This window comes from Podarcis cretensis (assembly GCF_951804945.1).
Source record: "Podarcis cretensis genome assembly, chromosome: Z".
Classification (NCBI taxonomy): domain Eukaryota; kingdom Metazoa; phylum Chordata; class Lepidosauria; order Squamata; family Lacertidae; genus Podarcis; species Podarcis cretensis.
The window spans coordinates 5,842,043-5,857,279 of record NC_137184.1 but is presented as its reverse complement, the minus strand read 5'-3'; the positions used below and the strand labels follow the sequence as shown (position 1 = coordinate 5,857,279).

The following is a 15,237-nucleotide window of genomic DNA, read 5'->3' as shown; positions in this document are numbered from 1 at the left end:
AGTCTGTGGCAGAGAGTCAAGAGGCAGAGTGGAGGCAACCTGCTGAAGAAGCCAGGGAATCTACACTCCTGCTGACTCTTCCTGATTCTGCCTCCTGACAGGAGAGTTCCTACTCCAGAACTCTAACCACTAATATCACATTCATTGAGATAAGACTGAACACACCACAACATGGTGCCTCTAGCGCACATCCAAGACCGAGTCAGTCCAAGTACTGTTGTTATATCACAAATCTCAACATGGGGCTCATCTGGATTGGAACCATAACATACAACAAAGGATTAAATCATCCCATCCCCTTTGTGTGTGTGTGTGTGTGTGTGTGTGTGTGTGTGTTCAATCAAAATTGGCAATTAAGAGCCAGGGTGGTGTAACATTTATTTATTTATTTTTAAAATATTTATTTATACAACAAGAAAAAAACACACACAAAAACACAAATACCAAATTACACACAAATTACAAAAATAACCATAGACACATAATTTTCTTGGCAAACAATAAAACATCTATTGGTCTTAACACTAAAGACCCAACTTCCTGTCTATTCCATATTTCAAATTCATATTACTTATTGCCAATACACATTTTTTTCAAAATTAAACTTATTCTCAATAAATCTAATTTCTTCTATCTACCTAGCAACTATTACTGAAGTTCCTTGAATGCTGCAACAGAATTTAAACTACTATATTTATTTTTCAGATATTCTTTGAAAACCTCCTATTTAGAAACAAATTCCTGTTTTGATTTATTCCTTCTTTTTCTGATAAACCATCTAATTCGGCATATTCTGTCAGCTTTTGGATCCAATCTTGTATAGAGGGGATTTCATTACTCTTCCACTTTGCTGCGATCAAAACTCTTGCTGCCGCCGTCACATATAAAAAGATACGCTTCCTTTTTTGTGGAATATCCAAATCTGTTATTCCCAGGAGGTAGGCCTCTGGTTTTTTATTGAAAGAGATCTTTAGCATTTTTTGCAGTTCTGCATGTATACTCTCCCAGAATACCTTTATTTTCCTACATGTCCACCACATATGGTAGAATGTTCCTGAGTCTCTGCATCTCCAACAATTACTTGACACATTTTTATACATTTTTGAAAGTTTCCATGGTGTTAGATACCATCAATGTTGCATTTTTTGAAAGTTCTCTCTAATTGTGTAACAGTTTGTGAATTTTCAATTGATCTTCCATAAATTTTCCCATTGGGCCATGGTTATTGAATGGCCAAAATCCTGGGACCACCTCACCATTGCCACTGTTACCTCCTCCTCCTTGACTGTCCAGTCAAGGAGGAGTCGGTAAGTTTTGGAAAGAGATTTTCTTTTAGAATTTACAAGATCAGATTCGAATCGGGAAATATCTACTGAGAACCCCTTTTGTTTGTCAGATTTAAATTTTTCAAATAACTGATGGTATTGGAACCAGTCTGAAATGTGTTCTCTTATTTCCTCATTTTTTAAAAAAAAAATATTTGGTTATCTTCATTTTTTAGAAGTATTTTATATGTTGGCCAGCTTTCCTGAGTATTTTTTCCATTTTACTGCTATGGCTTCTACTGGAGAAGTCCACCACGGGACTTTAGGCTCCATCAGGTCTTTATATTTTTCCCATACAGCAAAGAGTGACTTTCTTATTATATGGTTGGTAAAATTTTTATGAATTTTCACTTTTCCATATATTAGGTAGGCGTGCCATCCCCAATGGTTGTCAAAACCTTCCAGGTCCAGGAGGTCCGGATCCTGCAATGTGCACCAATCTTTTAGCCAGGTGAAACAGGCTGCCTCGTAGTAAAGTTTTAGATCGGGTAGGGAAAAGCCTCCTCTCTCTTTTATGTCTATTAAGATCAGGTGTTTAATCCTAGGTTTCTTCCCTTCCCACAGAAATTTGGAAATTTCTCTTTGCCATATCTTGAGACAACCTGCTTCACCCAATATTGGAATCATTTGAAATAAAAAGATTAATTTTGGAAGCACATTCATCTTTATAATGGAAATCCTACCCAGAAATGTTAATTTTAGTTTACTCCAGGTTACCAATTTTTTTCTAATCTCTAGCCAAGTTTTGGTGTAATTATCGTGAAATAAGTTTATGTTCTTGGGGGTGATCCAAATACCTAAGTATTTCGCTTTTGAAGAGATTTTCAGGCCCAATATTTTTTCTAAGTCATCCTTTTCTTCTGTGGTTACATTTTTAACAACCATTTTTGTTTTTGTTATATTCAGCTTAAAGCCTGCCACTTCTCCAAATTCTTTAATCAGTTCCAGCACTCTTTTCAGACTTTCTTTAGGGTTTTCAGTCATAACAAGTAGATCGTCCGCAAAAGCTTTAATTTTATATGTTTTGTTTCCCAGAGTGATGCCTTTAACAAGCTGATCCCTTCTTATCTGATTGTTCAAGACTTCCATCACCAAGATAAATATCAGTGGAGACAGTGGGCAGCCCTGTCTGGTTCCCTTGTTTATTTTGCCCTCCTCAGTAATTCTTCCATTGATGATCAATTTTACATATTGTTCCGAATAGATGGCATTTATTCCTTTACAAATATTTTCTCCTAGTCCGATTTCTTCCATTATTTTTTTCATAAACTTCCAGGACACGTTATCAAAAGCTTTTTCAGCATCTACCAACATAATAGCTGCTGGTTTATCAATTTTAATATCCAAATATTCTAATACATTAATCACACATCTAATATTGGATGGCATAAATCGTCCGGGAGGAAATCCGGTTTGATCTTTATGAATTATCTCTTTCAGCACCATTTTTAATCTATTTGCAAGAATGTCTGCGTATATCTTGTAATCGTTATTTAGCAGTGCAATGGGTCTGTTATTGGCCATGTTTGAGGCATCTGTTCCCTGTTTATGGATAAGAGTAATAAAGCTGTCCTTCCAGGTTTTCGGAAGTTTTCCATTTGCCAAAATATTATTCATTAGGTCTTTCATGGGAAGAAATAATGCTTCTTCTAACTTTTTATAGTAATTAGCTGGAAGACCATCTGGGCCCGGTATCTTTCCTAATTTTGATCTCTGCATAGCTTGTTGCACCTCCATAGCTGTTATTGGTGAGTTCAATATTTCAGTTTTTTCCTTAGGTATTATTGGTAGTTTATTTTTGCCCAAATAATCAATTATTTTTTCTAGAGTCTCTGGACCTTCTTTATATAGTTTTCCGAAAAAACTAGCAAAGTTTTTACTAATTTCCTTCGGTTCTTGAATCCATTTGTCTTCAATTTTAATTTTATTGATAATTCTATCTTCCTTTTTCTTCTTTAATTGCCAGGCCAGAAGTTTACCAGGTTTATTTGCAAACTCAAAATTTCTGTCTCAACAATTTTTTCTTCCATTCTATCTCTTCATTTATTATCATGGAGAATTGCGTCTGTTAATTTTTTATACTTTGCTTAATTAGTTCATCATCTGGTTTTTGGAAAAGGATCCTTTCCTTTTTTCTAATTTCCTCCCAGATCTCCATTTTCTTCTTCTCCTTTATTTTCCTTTGGAATGCGTTTTGTTTTATAAAGAAGTCTCTTATGACGGCTTTACCCGCGTCCCAAACCGTCTCTAGATCTACTCCTTGATTTAAATTAAACTTAAAATATTCTTCTAAGATTTGCTTTGCCTTTTGTACAATTTTTTTCATCATTTAGCATAGTCTCATTAAGTTGCCACCTTTTAAGCTTTTCTTCTTTTCCTTTAAATTTAACCCAGACCGCGCTGTGATCAGAAATTGTCCTTGGATGGATTTCTGCTTTTGTAATATTATTTAATAAATCCTTTGTTGTCCAGATCGCGTCGTTTCGTTCCGCCGATTTATGTGGCTCTGAGTAATGTGTAAATTCTTTCTCTGTTGGATTCTTAAACCTCCAAGCGTCGAACAAATTCAGGAGTTCTATTAATTGGAAAAATGTAGTTGGGAGTTTGTTCTGCCTCTTTTCTTTCTTCTTTATTGTCCTGTCCATGTTTGGATTGACTACTCCATTAAAATCTCCTAATTTTTTCCCTTAAATATTCTATGACTTTTTCTTCTAGGAATTGATAGAATTCGGATTTTCTTTCATTTGGTGCATAAATTCCAATAACTATCACTATTCATTATTGATCTTAACCTCTATAATCACTGTTCGACCTTTTTCATCATTGTAAAGCAGTTTTGGCTCCAGCTGAGGTTTTACATAAATTACCACCCCTCTTTTTTTCTTTACTTGATGCAATAAACTCAAGCCCCAATCTCTTATTTATTAATACTCTTTTATGTTTTTCCGCTACATGAGTTTCTTGCAGACAGATTAGATCATATTTTTGCTTAACCAGAATATGTTCCACCTTGTCCTTTTTGATTTTTCATTTAAACCATTTACGTTCCAAGTAATAAATTTATAATCCATACTTTATTTCTTATGATACGTCAACGGGTTAAAAATTTTTTAAGAAATTACACATTCAAGGTCTCAGTATACATTTAATAAATTCCCTTCTTAGATCTGTCTCCTAACTCTCAACTGTTTGTTCAATATCCTCTGATTCTCACAACAATTGCCTTTTTCCTCCGAGGTCTTTCCGGTACTTTCTCCAGAACTTGTCTGCATCTAATGCCGACAAGCCAGGGTGGTGTAACATTTAAAGTGTTGGACTAGGACTTGGGAGAGAAGGGTTCTAAACCTAAGTCAGTCATGACACTCACTGGGTGGTCTTGGGCCAGTCAACATTTCTCAGCCTAACCTTCCTCACAGAGTGGTTTTGATAATAAAATGAGGATTGGGATAACCACATACACCAGTTTGAGATCCTTGGAATGAATGTGACTGTCAGGGAACTGCCATCGGAGCCAGAGGCGGAGGGAAGGCTCCAGAGGGATGCCGGAGAGGGTCCCAGTAGGGAGAGAGGCAGCCCATCCGCTGGGGAAGGAAATCAGTGTAGCACCAGCAGAGGAGGGGGCAGATGGGGGAATCGGAGAGAAGGCTCCAGGGCTCCTCACAGGAGACCAGCAGGGAGAGCACGGGTCCTCCAATGCCCACACCCTCCCTGCGCAGAAGACTTCTGCGCAGGGAGAGTAGGAGGAGACTGGGCGTCAAAGAACTTCTATGCTGGAAGAAGTTCAAGAAACGCCCACTGACGGATTCTGCCAGCGATTGAGACAGCCATGGATGGGTGGCTGTCCAGACAGAAAGGGTTCACCCAGGTAACCCAGCCAGGTGTGGCGCCAACTTACGCATGAGCAACCCCCTAGAACCATTACAGTGACATAGAAATGAAATGAATGGCTGGCTGGCTGCATTATTTTCTGTCTCAGATACATTCCAATCTGTAGGCAATTCTCCCTTTTGTCTTATTCATCATTGCTAGCCAAAAAATTATCTCAGGCAGTCCTTCACCTTGCAAACAGCTGTAAGCAGCATAGGTTACAATGTTGGCACATGGGGATTTGATAGGATGGAGGATTAAACTTTCCTTCCCCCACCTCTGTCCCCCTGATATGCTGGGTAGCAATGTGCCAAGGTCTAAAGCCCAAGTTCTCATGGCAGATGCATATCTTCCAAGTACTATTGCGATTGCATTCCAAATAAAAACTTTGGAGAGTTCACCTATCTCCGCCCTGTAGTGTCAGTTTTTAAAATGTGGAAGTTCCTTGTTTTGGTTCTCATTTTTTATGTACAGTGCTATTCACATTGGTTAACTAAATAAAAAAAATACTTTAAAAGATAGAAATCAATAGCTTACAATACAGGAAGATAGAAAGCTTCCGCATACCAAGGCAGACCATTGGTTCATTTAACTCAGTTAAATGGGGTGTACTGGGTGTTAGTGGAGGGGTAGTGCACCTTCTGGGATAGTTTGTCCACCTTTGGTCTCCACCCTGCACTCAGCTCTTGCTTGTGGCTCCGAAAAGCTGCCAGCGTGTGACAGTAACCACACCCCAGGAAATGGCTTTGACCTGCCACCTAAACCAAGTGAAGGTAGCTGATGGGTCTCAAACCCTTGATGAGTTAGGGACTCATCAAGGACAGGCTCAGGTGGATTGAGTGGAGAAGACCAATAGTGGGGCAAGAAGGCGGTTTCTTCATGTGCTGTAGAGGGGGCTCCTCAACCTGGGAAGGTAGCTCATCTAGAAGAAGGAAGATTGATCCTAAACCTCTACTGCCTTGTGGAATATCTTCAGAAGAAGAAAAGGCTAAGGAGCAGGCTACACAAGTCTAAAGTTGAGTCCCTAAGATGGTTGGATGGAGCCTAGTACACCTCCTTCTGGCAACTCCTGCAGCCAAGCCAGTTCTAAACATCTTGCTCTGCTCTCCTTTGGACCACATCAACAAGACTGAGAGAGGGGGTCTTGCCACCAGGGCAGCCCAGGACCTCCATACACACTACCCAGGCTTGTGCCCCAGAGAGGTCACTTCAGTGCTGCTAACACAATGGTTTGAATTCATCCCCAGAGGCACACCGATGGATGCCTACAACATCAACATCTACACAAGAGATGGAGAACTTGGGACCCTCCAAATGTTGTTGGGTTTCAATTCCCATCAGTCCCAGCTCCAAACCATATTTAGGGATGATGGGCCAGTAGATGAGCAACATTAGGAGGAACACAGGTTCATCTCTGGTTTACCTTGACTGGTTTTGTCTCTCCAGGGATTCAGATAGAGTCCTTCCCACTCCCAGCCATATCTGGAGATACACTTAAAACTTTTGCATGCTAAGCAGACACTCTACTATTGAGCTACAGCCCTTCCCCCAAAGAACATAGGAAACTGCCTTACATTGGTTCATCTAGCTCAGGAACTAACTGGCAGCTGCTCTCCAAGGTATCACATGGGGCTCTCTCTGTATCCTACCTGAAAATGCCAAGGATATAGTCCACGTTGATGTGAGATGGATATCCCCTTTCTGTTTTGCCCACTCCATCACCTGGATCCCATCTGGCAAGATGTCTCAAAGCTCTGGGATGAGAACAACACAGGTTGTATTGATCTAAAATATCAGCTTCACTCTCTTGTTGCATACCGTCTCCTACCACAGTATTAATTGCCAAGCCTCTGGCCCAGCATGTCATTTGTTATCCAAATATAGCCGCACAACAGACTGTCATGAGGGATCCATTTTTCATTAACTCGAGTGACCAATCCCTTGATAAGCTGCCTTCAAGCTTTGGGATGACGTTCAGTTAAACACTGTCTCGTAGATCGTAAATCATTGCCGTGTTATAGAAAAATATCCTTCTCAGAGCTGCGGGGAGTAAAGCTCTGGCTGAAGGTTTTTAATTGAATAAAACAAACACAGATGAAACCCTCTTTAGATACTCTCAAGCCATTTCTGCTGGATTATATTGAACTGAAGCCACAGAGGCCAAACTGAAGGAAGTGCATTGCATCATGTTTTCCCTCCTGTTTCCATTTCCCTTCCTGCAGAATGGAAGGGAACACCATTCTCCTACAGCAACACCATGAGGATATAAGATTAGCCCCTCAGCATCAGACCAAAAGCCTATCTCAAGTCCACTAATCTGTTTCTTATAGTGCCCAACCAGATGCCTCTGGAAAGCCCATAAACAGAACACAAAGGCAACAGTCCTTTCCAGACCCTCCAAGTGTCCCTATTTTCCCTGATTTAGAGAAGCCATCCAGGTTTCTGATTTGATCCTGAAATGTCCCACTTTTCTTTAATATGTCCCTATGTTCATTAGAGAAATGTTGGAGGGTACAGAGTTGGAAGGCAATTCTGTATAGAGAAGCTTTTTTATTGTTTAATTATGTTTTTATATATGTTGGAAGCTGCCCAGGGTAGCTGGGGCAACCCAATAAGTTGTGTGGGGTATAAATAGTAAAAATATCATTATGGAAAGGGAAAGGGACATTTCATCAGAAAAATGTTGGAGGGTATGCCTTTCTTGCTGACTTTCCCCAGCAACTGGTGTTCAGGGTCTTCTGCCTCTGATGCTGGAAGTAATTTGGCCATCATGAATAGCAGCTACTGATCTGCTCCATTAATTTGTGCAGTCTCCTGTTAAAGTCATGCAAGGGCTCTGTCTGATGTGGCTTTATGGAGTGGTAGAGCCACTGCTATGTCTAGAGTTCTACTGCTCACGGGGCAGGCTTAGGGACTGGCTGGATGAGGAGGAGTGATGGCAGCCAGCTGTGTGTTAAGATCCCCAGAAGCTTCCCAATAATAAAGACACAATCGACATGGAATTTAGTTTTAGGTTATTGGCATAATTTTGGTCACAACTCTATTGATTACAGATAGTGAGTGGTTTGTTTAGGCATTGGTTCCCGACTAGCTGCACCTGACCTCAGTAGGACAGCACTGATGACTGGGCCCCACCATATCGTCAGTACAGGTAACATCGTGGGGGAGCATTGGTACGGTCACGTGACTCAAGCTCACCCCAAAATGCTCCCAGGGGGCCCTACCCCTCCGAAAGGGGTTGGCAAAAGCATGGTGAGTCCCTGGATTCTTTAAACAGAATACCTGTTGTGCATTGGAGGGGCCAGGTTCTCTGACCTCCCCTCCAGACCACCTTGAACCAATGCCTAACTGCCAAACCTTACAAAGTTGTGATGATTTGCTACGCAGCAGGCGAAACCCAAGTTGCACCAGCCAATCAGCCAAATGGGAAAATTCCTACCAGGCCCCTGCCCCAACAGCAAATGACCCATGATGCCATAGCAAGGTTATAGAAAGACCCTAAATATAGGGAGGGTGGGTGGGTGATCTGGTGCACAAAGTGAAAAGAGGAAGCTCTACGCAACATGCAGCAATATATATAAAGGTCCCTCAGTTAACACACAAAAAATCCCATTGGCCAGATCTGCCCAGCAACCGAGGGACCACCAATTGGGTTGTTGTGATTACCCAATCACTCCCACCCACACAACAATGAGGTCAGTCCTGATGTTCTCATCACAACATTTGCCCTCTGTGAGGAGGACCTGATTTGCCAAGGAGGTGCCTGAGTGTCACTGGGAAAGAAGATTTTGAACCTGATTCAGACTGGTGGGACAGGGAGGAGCCATCGACAGAGGGATCCAGCAGGGAAGAGTTGCAGCCAGAGAGTATGGGTGCAGATTCTGACAGGGAAAGAGCAGGGGCTTTATCTTCTGCTCTGCAAGACAGTCCTGTTCTGGGCCCGTACCCTCCTGCTTTCACAACTCAAAAACAGAGGGCAGAAAAAAGAGCAAAGCAATTGAGGAGGGCTGAGTCACAGCAGAAGAATGCTGGGAGGGGAACATAAATGAGGGGAGATGGGGCTGGAAACCTAGCTCCTACAACTCACTTATCTAAACCATGTTTGTGTGTGCTGGCTCTCTGAGTGTTAGGCAATAAAAGTTAATTGCAATCAAGTCACTTCCCCGCTTCTGATTTACAGCATCAGACAATGGTCAGCAGGGCTATTCTGGCAGCCTGACACTGTGCTGGCATTCAGAGGGCACAGCAGCTGGATTGAAATTGGCCCAATGCTGTCACATAATGGCAGTGGAGCTGGATCAGCTCCTCCCCATCCCCAAAATGCCCCAGTAGTGATGCTCTAGTGGCTGGAATGAGGACCTCTGGCAGCACTCTGCAGGCAAAGGCCAGCTGGGCAGGGCAGAAGGACATCTCTGTCCAATCCAATCCCCCAGTCTGGCACAAAGCAGGTTTAGATTACACCCTAGGAAGGTGCAGGGGCATAGCATGGAAGGGGCAGAGGGGTCATGGCCCCAGGGGTGGATTTCCGAGGGGGTGTGTGTGTGTGAAATAGGCACCCGCATGCAAGTGCCCCCAGTGCAGTGCAGCCCAGTGCTCTTCTCCCAGTGTTGGCTGGCTGGGCTCCCCCCTGTGTGGATAGGCAGGCAGCGCAATGCAACCCTTCTTGGCTCCGGTGAGGGGCAGGGTCATTCTGGCAGTGTTAGCAGTGAGGACAGGCATGCCAAGGGGGGCTCCTTCACCCTCCGCACCCCCAAGTGCACAACCTCCAGAGCGCCTTCCCTCTTCCCTAGTACATGTGTGTCTTGAGCTCACATAACGCCACTTGGCCACCGCCTTCCCATATGTTGTAGAAATGGATTCCATAGTTTAACCAAAACACACTGTGAAGAAGTCATTCCCTTGGTTTGTTTGGAAACATCTAGAATCCTATTTCATTGAATGACTCCAGGTTTTAGCAGTAAAATCAGCAGCAGGTTGGAAACAACTCCTGTTTTGTATCCTTGTGCTTTTTATACTCACCATGGTATAGCCAGTTTCCAAAGGGCTGCGTTGTCCCATTTGAAAGGGCAGCATATCAGAGCACAAAAATAGGTTAGCTGGTGAACCTTCAGAGTAAAGTAAGGAGGGATAAATAACCAATGCCATAATGCTTACTTTCTCTTTCTCACCCAAGAGAAATAAACTAATTTGCATAATGATGCATTAAAATTGACCTCTACACAGTTTTTTTATTTACCGTATATTTATTTTAAAGGTTTAGATACCATTTGATTGTAAAAACAAACCCTCAAAGCAGTTTACAAAACAGATTTAGCATTACCTGATTCAAAGCCATCTATTTGGAATCGTCCTATTCATCTGAGCCACAATCCAGCTCTAAGCATGTTCCTATGAATCTGAATTCAGACGAAGAGACTTATTTATTTATTTAAAAGCATTTTTAAATTGCTAATTTTTTAAAAAAAATATTCAAGGAGTGTACAAAAATGCAAAGTGAAAAATAATAAAACAGTATGATAAAAGCAGAGATTACAACCTAAAAAATACTACCAGGGAGGGGAAAACAGATTAAAAGCAGGCATTCAGTAATAATAAATCAGTCTTATGGCATGGCTTATAATTGCTAATTTCATTTAGATGGCTATTAGGACACATGGGCTGCTTATATTAATTTATAAGTTCACATTTGAATTGATGGAATATTTTTACTGCCAATGTGAGCTGGCAATGTTCCTTCCTTCCTTCCTTCCTTCCTTCCTTCCTTCCTTCCTTCCTTCCTTCTTTCCACAATCTCTCTCTCTCTCTGTGTGTGTGTGTGTGTTTGTGTGTGTGTGTGTGTGTAAAAGATAAAAGGGATGTGTGTGGTGCTGTGGTCCAAACCACTGAGCCTCATGGGCTTGCCAATCAGAAAGTTGGTGGTTTGAATCCCTGCAACGGTGGTGAGCTCCCATTGCTCTGTCCCAGCTTCTGCCAACCTAGCAGTTTGAAAGCACACCAGTGCAAGTAGATAAATAGGTACCACTGTGGTGGGAAGATAAACAGCCTTTCTATGTGCTCTAGCTTCCATCACGGTGTTCTGTTGCACCAGAAGCAGCTTAGTCATGCTGACCACATGACCTGGAAAGCTATCTGTAGACAAGCAGGAGCTCCCTTGGCCTGAAAGCAGGATGAGTGCCACACCCTCATTTGACTTGACTTAACAACCCAGGGGTCCTTTACCTTTTACATATACACACTAATAGTAGTAGTAATAGTAGTAACAACAACAACAACTCCCATCATCCCTAATAATGGAGGCTGATCCATTTGGGCAAGTGGGACACTGCCCCACCAAACTTGGGGTGCTCACAGCAAGCCCCCACCTTCCAGCTCTCTTACTTAAAACCAATTCAGACTGGTAGCACTGCCTATCTGCTTCCTCCTCCTTAGTCTTAGCATTGTCTCTTGTAGAACTAAGCAGGGGGAAAGTTGGGGATAAAACTTGAATTAGTAGGCTCAGTCTGTCCTTGGCTCTGGCTCCAACTACTATTGGGCTCCCTGTCTTACCCCCTACCATTCCCAATGGCCACTAGCCACAACTGATCCCTAATCATTGGCTACACTAACTGGAGCTGATGTTCATATGCTATTTCTCGGTTTCTAAAATCTGAGTCACTCTGATAGTTCTTGGTTCATACTTTACTCTGAGCTGCTTTATTCAATCAGAAGAATGGTCTAAGAGATCATGGGGTCCTGAGGTGACACCATTCATGAACTCTGAAATGACCAAAATGTAACAGTGAGGTCTTCACCAGTGAATACAGAGTCACTTGGGAATGGAGTATGGCAATTAAATCTAAATTTTGTCTCAAATATGAGATTCTGAAATACTGCAGATGAGTGTTGACCTGGACCAGGTATAGTCAAATTAAAGGAGGGATATGTCCCCTTACCCTTTTGCTTCCTAGTCTTCAGAAACAATAGCTAGTTTTAGAAGGCTGGAGTGGGGATAATACTTCCTACTTCCAGTTTGGATATTTTCCAATGTAACTTCATTTCAACATGCATATTTCACTTCACTAAGTATACCTGAAGGAGCATCTACCCCATCATTCAGCCTGGACACTGAGGTCCAGCTTCGAGGGCCTTCTGATGGTTCCCTCACTCCGAGAAGTGAAATTACAGGGAACCAGGCAGAGGGCCTTCTCAGTAGTGGCACCTGCCTTGTGGAACACCCTCCCATCAAATGCCAAGGAAATAAACAACTATCTGACTTTTAGAAGAAATCTAAAGGCAGCCCTGTTTGGGGAAGTTTTTAATGTTTGATGTTTTATCGTGTTTTTAATATTCTGTTGGGAGCCACCCAGAGTGGCTGGGGAAACCAAGCCAGATGATGGGATGTGTGGAAAGATCAGAAGTATCCAGTATAATGGTTTAATTCACATAGAAGTTAAAAATGGTAGAATGTATATTTTAGAAGGTTTAGCATAGGTTTTTTCCATGAGCCTATATTGAAAGCAAGGAGAGCAGTTTGAGCTCTAACATGTGAGAGCTGTAACCTTAGATCATGTGAGAGGTATTGGGTTGCAAAATCTCCATTTTGAAGGGAGTTGGCTTTGAGTCTTTCCCCCCAAATTTAATGGAGTGAAGATGTAAAAAGGAGCTCTCCTGAAGGGAGAGCCAACAGCCTGGAGGCTTGGAGCAGGCTGGAGAGAAAGAGAGACCTTTGCTTTTAGGTCTATTTGGATCATTCCATATTTTTTTAAGATGCTGAGTCTGTGCTGGGCAGCACAAGAGATTGTACTGATATTTTGGATGTATCATTTGATGTACCGGTATTCTATTTTATTTTTAAGGGTTCTGTCAGTAAACGTTTGGACAATGATTTATTCCAAAAGGAGTCAATTCTTATGCTTCCAGTTGCTTCAAAGTGCAGAATATTAATATCTGCAACAAGAAGATGGTTCAGCCTTGCCTCATTTCACCTGGCTCAGTTTGCCTTCTAGTCAGCAAAGTGCTGCATTGATGCGTTCATTTGGAAGCATCTGCTTCTGGATTCCGAGCGGCCATAGATTCTTGCTTTTCTCCTCCTTGCTTCCTCCAAAGACAAATAAAAACCCCATCTGTCTTCCCTTTGCCATAATCAAAGCCTGTATCTCTGAGTGGGAAAAATGGAAGCCATGGCTGAGAACAGCGGTCTCCCTTCTGAAGTGCCATTCAGCAAGTAGAGAGAGCTATGGTTGGCTGTTGTGACAGCTTCTTTCTTGCATGATATACAAACAGTTTGCACAGGCACATCTCTGTGTAGATCACATGGGGGGTGGGGGGGGGTGGAGAGAAAGATCAATGGCAGGAATTTTCCAAAAGGAAAAGAAAGTCACAGGTTTGCTTCTCCCCTTTCTTAAGTGGCTCACCTGCCTGCTCAATCACCACCATCCGAACTTGCTTGGAACATCATGATTTCTGCTCTTCTTCCAGTGCACGTGCATGCATTTCAAGGCATGCTCTTCCCATTGCTGCCAAAACAAGCCGCCCTTTCATTCTCCAGTGGGGACACATGTGATTAGTAGCTTTGGCTAGAGACTCAGGGAACACAGCAGGTGATGTGTTGTGACAGATGCCTTTTGTGGCGGTGCTTGTTCAACACAATGCCCTGTCTGCCTGGCTGTGTTTTCTTGAATCTGCTTGCAGGATCTCAAGACCTAAGCAGAAGGCAAGGCTGGTGATGGGGGGAGGGGTGACAACAAAACCAGCAGGGCTGCACAGAGGACAGTTGCTAGCAGGAGCGCCAAGTGTGGAGGGCCATGGGGGCCAAGGCTCCCACAAAATTCTAAAACAGAGGGCTGTCCTCTCAACTTCTGTGGCAGCAGTGCATGGATGATGCTGAGCATGTGCAAGTAATGTCAGCACACTGACAGGTGTGCACATGTGACATCAGCACACCCCACGGCATGCATAAGTGATGTCAGCATGTCCTGCAGCATGTGCATGCAATGTCATCATGCCCCAGGGTTATGCACACATTGTAAGGCATGCACACACAGTGCACTGACATCACACAGCTCTGTGACCCCTTTATCGTGGGGGCAAGGTGACACACGTAATTGCTATTGTCCCTGCCAGCTCTTTCTGGGGAGGGCCATCATTGGGGAAGATCCATAAGCTTAGAGGTAGAGCTCATGCTTTGCATTAGGGGTGGACATGTCAGCCAATCTCCATTTTCTGTCAGTTTTGGATGTGCTCAACTGTATCTCATCTATTTCTGTGTGTGTGTGTGTGTGTGTGTGTGTGTGTGTAAAATACCAAAACATGTGTTTAAATTGTATGCATTGTTGTATGCCCTGTTGCTTAAAATACACATTTTGTACACATTTTACCCCAAATATGGATTTATGTGTGCTTTCTCCCTGAAAAACATATTTTATATGCATCTCCCCCATAAACTTCCCATAAATTCCCTCCATTTTTGAGGCGAAACCAAAATTTGCAGTTTTTTCACATTTATATACAGAACCAGTTTGATGCAGTGTTTAGACCAGGGTTCAAATCTTTGCTCAGCCCTGAAATTCACTGGGTGGTGAACTTGGGCCTGTCACAATTTCTCAGCCTAACCTGCCCCAAAGGGTTGTGAGGATAAAATAGGTGGGAAGAGAACCATGTATGCTGCCGAGCTTATTGGAGGAAAGGTGGAATATAAATGTGATAAATTTAAAAGAATTCTTGCTTGCAACCTTGCATAATATGCATACCTTTGCAAGCAATTTCTCCTAGTATAATGCACTTTTGCATGTTATTTGCACAAATGTATCTATTTTATGCAAACTTCATATGCAGTTTTGTGCATATTGTTGGGTTGGAGAACTATGCCACAAAATTTGGAGAAGCGCAGATTTCAAAGCATAGCTGTATTACGGGTTGATGTTCACATTAAATAGATTGAAGTTCACATTAAAAATGTGAGTTAAATGAATTTCTCCCCTGCTCCTACCTCAGAGGTATCTCTCATTTTAAATACTGACTGATTTGCTCCAAACCTTGAAATATATGAAGTAACAAAGAAAGAGGG

At 42.3% G+C, this 15,237-nt stretch overlaps 1 long non-coding RNA gene across 1 annotated transcript; it reads right to left on the bottom strand.

The window, feature by feature from the left end:
- Positions 1-6,841: 6,841 nt before the first annotated feature.
- LOC307207987 lies at positions 6,842-13,623 on the bottom strand. Its single transcript, XR_013834921.1, has 3 exons — positions 13,586-13,623; positions 10,513-10,588; positions 6,842-6,946 (listed from the first exon to the last, which is right to left on the bottom strand). It is a non-coding gene; the product is annotated as an uncharacterized lncRNA (long non-coding RNA).
- Positions 13,624-15,237: the final 1,614 nt, after the last annotated feature.